This window comes from Ailuropoda melanoleuca, chromosome 11, assembly GCF_002007445.2.
Source record: "Ailuropoda melanoleuca isolate Jingjing chromosome 11, ASM200744v2, whole genome shotgun sequence".
NCBI classification, from domain to species: Eukaryota; Metazoa; Chordata; class Mammalia; order Carnivora; family Ursidae; genus Ailuropoda; species Ailuropoda melanoleuca.
In genome coordinates, this window is record NC_048228.1 from 217,451 (window position 1) to 223,450 (window position 6,000).

Genomic DNA, 6,000 nt, shown 5'->3' on the forward strand with positions numbered 1-6,000 from the left:
ACCTTGCTGTACAAGTATCTTCTGTCTCCTCCCTCATTCAGGCACTCGGGGAGGTCTTCTCCCCAGTGTGGGGGCTGGGCTGCCCCAGGCTGGTGTCCCCGTTGCCTGGTGGTGCACCCCTCCCCCCCCCCGCCCCCCTCCCAGTACCACTCCCTCCTCTGTACTTGTGTAAGGCAGGCGGGGGGAGCCCAGCAAATCCTGTGAAGCTGTTGTCAGAGAGGGCACCCAGGAAACCCTGAGGCAAGCCTGCATCAGGTAAATGTTCTGATGGTCGGTGGCCTCTGTGGCCCAGAAAAGGCTAAGAGAGATGTTCTTGGAACATTCTTAGTAAGCCCATGAGCTAGATGGTGCCAAGAAGATGAAAGAATGCAAGATTTTATTAGGTTAAGTACATAACATAAGGACATCTCTTAAGGAGCCCATTAAGTTAAAATTCTCTAGACTAAAACAAAAAATACATTTACTTGACTATCTTTAAGGGCCACAAAAATACAAAATCCCATTCAGCACTCATGTGGGGGGCACTCTCTGCAGGCCATAGGGAGCAACACAATGTGGGACATGGGCTGGTACCTAGAAACCCACCATGGTCAGGGAGAGGATCCCGCCAGCATCCCGCAGAAATCTCGGGGTCAGGGGCGCTGCCTTGGCCTGATGGGCTGGCTATGTCCCTGCATGGTCTCCTTTCTACCCTGCGGAGATTTTAAGTTCAGTATGGGGAAGGTTGTAAGAGTCAACAAGCTGTGCAAGAATGTTTGTGGCATTGAAATGGAATCAGGATACATCCTACGTTTGTAATGCAGAAGAGGACTCACCCAATGAGAGGGTCAGCTTTGCCGCGGAACCATTATTCACAAGAGGAAGCTCCTGAGACTTGGTGTTACAAGGTGAAACCCAACTGAACTTGTGTACCATGTTGGAAAAGTTAAGAGATGCTTTGGAATCGCCTATGTGTAAGTTGAATACAACTTGGATGGATCGCATGGTCATTTGCTAGGTGAAGAAAATCCAATCTCAAAAATCCAGCCCAGTATGCTGTGGTCCCACTTACCTAATATTCTTGAAATGACAGCGTTATGGAGGTGGAGAACTGACAAGAGTGGTTGCCAGGGGTTAGGGACGGTGGGGGTGCCGAGGAGGGGCAGCGAGACGGGTCTCTGTGGGGCGAACAGCCCGCATCTTGACTGCAGGGTGGTCACAGGAACCACATGCTGGGTAAAATGACAGAACGAACACACCGAGCGCCAGTGTCAACCCCCAGTGGTGACGGTTGGCGCACCAGCTGCTCAGAAGCCTCCCTGCTGAACCCTGAAGCCGTCCCAAACGCGGAGGGCAGGAGAGACAGAAGAAAGGAGCAGGACGCTCCAGGCTGGCGGCGGGCAGATTTCATAAACAAGGGAACTTACACAAGAGATGAACGGACCCCGCACCAGTGCACCAGATCTTCAAAGTTCATGCAGAGGCCTTAACTGGGCTCCGGCACGCCTACCCCAGGGTGCTGTCAACACCTCGCCATCTCTAAGCCCTGTCCTGGAACCGCCTCTGGGAGCGTGGAAGGCGAGTGGAACCCACACTCCAGGGCCGGGGCGCGGGGGCAGAGCCTCAACAGTGATGTGCCGTGGGGGTTGAGGAAGGTGCTACTGTTACGGGAACCTGAGTGATGGGCACACGGGACTCCGTAAGGTCTGCTGCTTAGCTACCCCCTGGGTCTTTGGTTTCTGTCCTGTCTCCTGACACCGAGGGACAGGCTCAGCTTTTTCTTATAACGACTGTTCAGACAAAGGGGGCCTGCAGCGACTGAAAGAGGGGAAACCCTCATGGAGCTGCCAACAGAGCCCCAGACTAGCCACACTCGCTCGGTTCCCATCTGAGGCCTTGCTGATGTTGTACAGGAAGGCAGGTTCCTGGGCCAGCCTGAGGAAGGAGGGGTGCCTGAGCTCACCGCTCCTGCTCCTGGTGGGTGGGAGTGGGCCTGCCCACCCCCGACCCCACCCCCGGCTCCTCAGCTCCATTGAGACTGTTCACCGCAGTTACTGGGAAGGTGGGAAGGTGCTCTAATTTCCACACAGCTGCTAGAGGACGTGTGCGGATGCGGGCAGGCTCAGGACCCTCAGCCTGCCTGGTGTCCCCATCCTCCCCCACCTGCAGGAGCACCTGCCCAGCACAGGGAGCAGGTGAAGGTCATTAGCTCTTCCCAAACAGCCTAACGCTGGGGGAGACTCAATTACCAACTAATTAATTGCCTGCAATTAGAAGGAGGCCTTAATTGCCACTTTACAACTCCCCCCACCCTGTCCTCAACCAGGCCCGTTTCCCTAGGCTGTGGGGTGCGTGGTGGACATCTGTGCAGAGACCCAGGGGGAAGCCAAGCTGGATGCCCCAGACTGCCCTACCCTGTCCTTGCTTTTTGGGTGTGTAAGAGAGGCCTTGCTGGAGGACCCATGCCGGAGGCTACTCACCTGTGGCCACCAGCAGGCCTGGCACCTGCTGCAGGAACCGGGCACACAGCACCCCCAGGAGCCACGGGCTACAAGGACACAGTGTGAATGCCTGTTACCTGGCAAAGCACAAAAAGAAGACTTGAGTCAGCCACAGGGCTGGGTGGGGTGGGGCCTGGAGGGTGCTGGCCTCATGGGCACCGTGCCTGCCAGGCTGATGCCCTGGGCCCCGAATGCTCCCTGCTCACAGCTGAAAGCCAAAGAGCATTTCAGCCTTTGCTGGAACGGTCTCGGAACTCCAAGAAACCAGCCTTGCAGGGAAGCCAGTAATCCTTTTTGTTATCAGCAAACCTCTGTAGCACATGTCCCACCTCCATGGTGGACTATGACCAAGGTCACGCTGCCTTTAGGGCTCAGCCACCCCTTAGCTGGAGCCTGGGCACATTGCAGGAGACTGCCCTGGTGACCTCAACCATCAGTCTGCAGGGCCTTGCCCAGTCACCTGCTGCAGGGCTGAAATGGGAGCCCTTCCTCCCCTTGGGCTGGGGCAGCTTCGCACCCGGGCCGACACCTGATCGCCCACTCCCCAGGGACGCCGTATGCTCAAGCTGGCCTGCAGGTGGCGTCCCTGTCCAGGGGGTGGCTGGCCTGGACCACGGCCCCAGCAGTTCTGACGTGCAGGTGAGACAGGGAGGTGCCCCGTTCGGGTTCTCAGGACCTGAACGTTGGCCCCTCCACACTGAAGAGTGTCGGAGTGCTGAGGCGGCCCCTCCCCTGGCGGAGAGGGAGGGGACCTCTAACACCCCGTGCCTCCCTGCCCCAGGCATCCGAAAGCACCAAATCACGGGTCCCCCGCTCCCAAACCCCTCACTAGCACCTCCGAGGAGACCTGGCAAACTTGGGGCCGTCGCACCTCCCCCACTGCTCTCTCATTTTCTTTATTATCAACAAAGCGTGTGAGGAGCGGCTCCTTCCCCAGGGAGGCTGTCTTCCTGCTGCTGGAAAGCCTGATGAGGCCCCTCTCGTGACCTCAGAATCCCCCTCCCCCCTCCCCGCCCCGAGGTTCCCTCGCCAGCTTCTGGGCCTGTACGTGAGGCTGATACAGAGTGTACAGCAGTTCCCACGCCTCTGACCCAGGGGCCAGCAAGGGGGGCAGAGACCCCGCACCCCTCAGGCGGGAAGGCCACCCGCCTTCCCCTCTGCCCCATTAGATGGGCCAGGTGCAGCCCGAAGTCATTGAGTCACTGAGAAAGTGTGGTTGAGTATGCATTGGTCAGGGGGCCCCAGAGGAGCGGACCCAACAGGCTGCACGTATACAGAGAAAGAACCATTGTAAAGAACCCGCTCACCGGACTGCGGAGGCTGAGAAGTCCTGAGGTCTGCACATGGCAAGGTAGAGACCCCGAAAGCCGCAGTTTTAGCTCCAGGCCGAGTGCAAGGCAGAAGGCCACCCTCCCAGTCTGAAGGCCGTCAGGCAGGAGAGATCGCCTCCTAGCGGGGGAACGTGGGTCTTTTTGTTCTATCGGGGCTCTCAGTGGATCAGATGAGGCCCACCTTCCCTGGAAACGACCATCTGCTTTACTCTGTCCACCAATTTACACGTTAATCTCACCCAAAATCACTCTCCCAGAAACACCTGGAATAACGTTTGACCCATCTCTGGGGGCCCTCGTGGCCCAGCCAAGCTGACACAAAATCAACGCAGACACGGACTTGCCTTGGAGACTCGAGGTTCTGCAGAGTGATTTAAGTGATAAACAGACGAAATGACCACAAACATGGAGCTGTTCTTATGAAAATTAAGTTTACTGCTTGAAAAGACCGGAGAAGGACAGCACGTGGCAACATTTCCGTGGAACAAGACGTCGTCAGACCGCAGGTAGCAGGGACCTCAGTGTGCATGTTGGTTCCTGGGCTCTCTGGAGAGAAGGCCTGTCCCCATGAGGGTCATGTGCCCCCACGCATTTGCATCCATTAAGTGAAATGTGTATCTTTTCAAAACTCCTCCCACGTTATATTCTTCACCAACCAATCACCAGTCCATCGGTAAACACACACGAGCAAACCCATAAATGGGATGAACGGCTTCTGGGAAAAAGCAAAACCAAGCAGAACAGCGGGCAGTGCTCCTGACCGGTGGCTATTCTAAGTCGAAGCACCTGTGCTGGCCAGCTCGGAGATGCACGAGTGTCCCACTGTGAGGTACTTGTCCCCTGGGCCACCCCTCCCCGCCCAGACTCGCCTCCAGGTGGACTCGATGGAGCAGCAGCCGAGAGCAGCACCTTCCAGGCCGGTTCCGAGAAGGCCACAGCTTGTCTAGGGGCTCCCTCGTGGGCAGCCCCGGGGGAGCCTGCCGTCAAGCTCTGAGTGGGGGCAGCCCCGCCCCACACCGCAGGGCTGGCCTCCTGCGACGTCAGCGGCTCTGGGCTCCTGAGCCACAGAAAAAGGACAAACGCATGTGGGGTCACTGGTCCAGCCGCCATGGGAGCTCGGTGCTGGCGGTTGACATGGGAGCCTCTTTTCCCGCACTCTGTTCGTCTTTGGGACCTGCCACGTTCTGGCTGACCTCTGGTGTGGATCTTCTGTGCGCCTCACGTTCCCCAGAGTTCCCACGGCCTCCGCTCTGCGCAGCCGCTTTGCAGGACTTTGCCCGATGCCGAGTTGGCTGAGGGGTGAGCCCTGCCTTCCGGTCTGGATAGGGAAGCCTGGAATGTGGCATGACAATGGGCCTGTCATCCCCCATGCCCCCTGGCTGCCCGGGCCCTTATGCCGCCACCAGCTACTCTGACTTTAGGCCCATTTAATACTTAACCCTGAGCGCCAAGCCCCACCCTGTGCAAATATTTATTTGGCAATTAAGGGCTCACCAGGACGAAGGCCACGAGAAGCTTCTCAGAGCCACTGCAGCGGTTGGGGTGGGGACAGCGGGAGGGTGGGAAGCTCGAGGCCCCTGAACCATGGGAGAGGAGCCGGGATGTGTCTGGAGGAGCTGGGGCTTCATGGAATATAAAGCAAAAGATGTCCGACCTGCCAGGAGGCTGCAGGGAGGGGTGGTTGGCCACCTGTCTCCTGGGCAGGACGCGTCGGGGTGTCATGGTGCCGGGAGCTGGCTGGTGGCCCGTAGGGCACAGGACGTGTCCTGGTGCTGAGTCTGTGTGCTGATGATAGGGGAGTGGAGGCAAAGCTAACTAAAGAGACGCAGAGCCCAGGAACGCCTTCACTGCGTGAGGTTAGCGGTCTGGAAAGATGCCCGAGGCTGGCCGGCAGTGAAGGAACCCCTCAGGGTTTAGGACGGCCACCCTCGCCCCAGAGCTCAGGAATGGTGGGAAGGGGCTGCTGGGCTGTGTCCAGTCAGAGCCCCTGGGGATCGTGCAGGCCTCCCCGTGGCACCACCCCCAGGCCTTGCTCTCCTTGGGAGGGGCTGTTGTGGCTGAGGTGTGTCCTCTAGGAACCCCGGCCACGTGGACTCAGTAGCAGCCCCTGTGCTCTCCCTGACCCCCTGGGGATATCCTGGGGGTCGTTCCCCTCTGCTGTCGGGGCGCACAGAGGTGACGACACGGCA

The 6,000-nt window shown here is 58.4% G+C and overlaps 1 long non-coding RNA gene across 1 annotated transcript; it reads right to left on the reverse strand.

Moving 5' to 3' along the window:
* Positions 1 to 356: 356 nt before the first annotated feature.
* LOC117804368 lies at positions 357 to 5,244 on the reverse strand. The gene is made up of 3 exons (XR_004628721.1): positions 3,788 to 5,244; positions 2,460 to 2,557; positions 357 to 1,211 (listed from the first exon to the last, which is right to left on the reverse strand). It is a non-coding gene; the product is annotated as an uncharacterized LOC117804368 (long non-coding RNA).
* Positions 5,245 to 6,000: the final 756 nt, after the last annotated feature.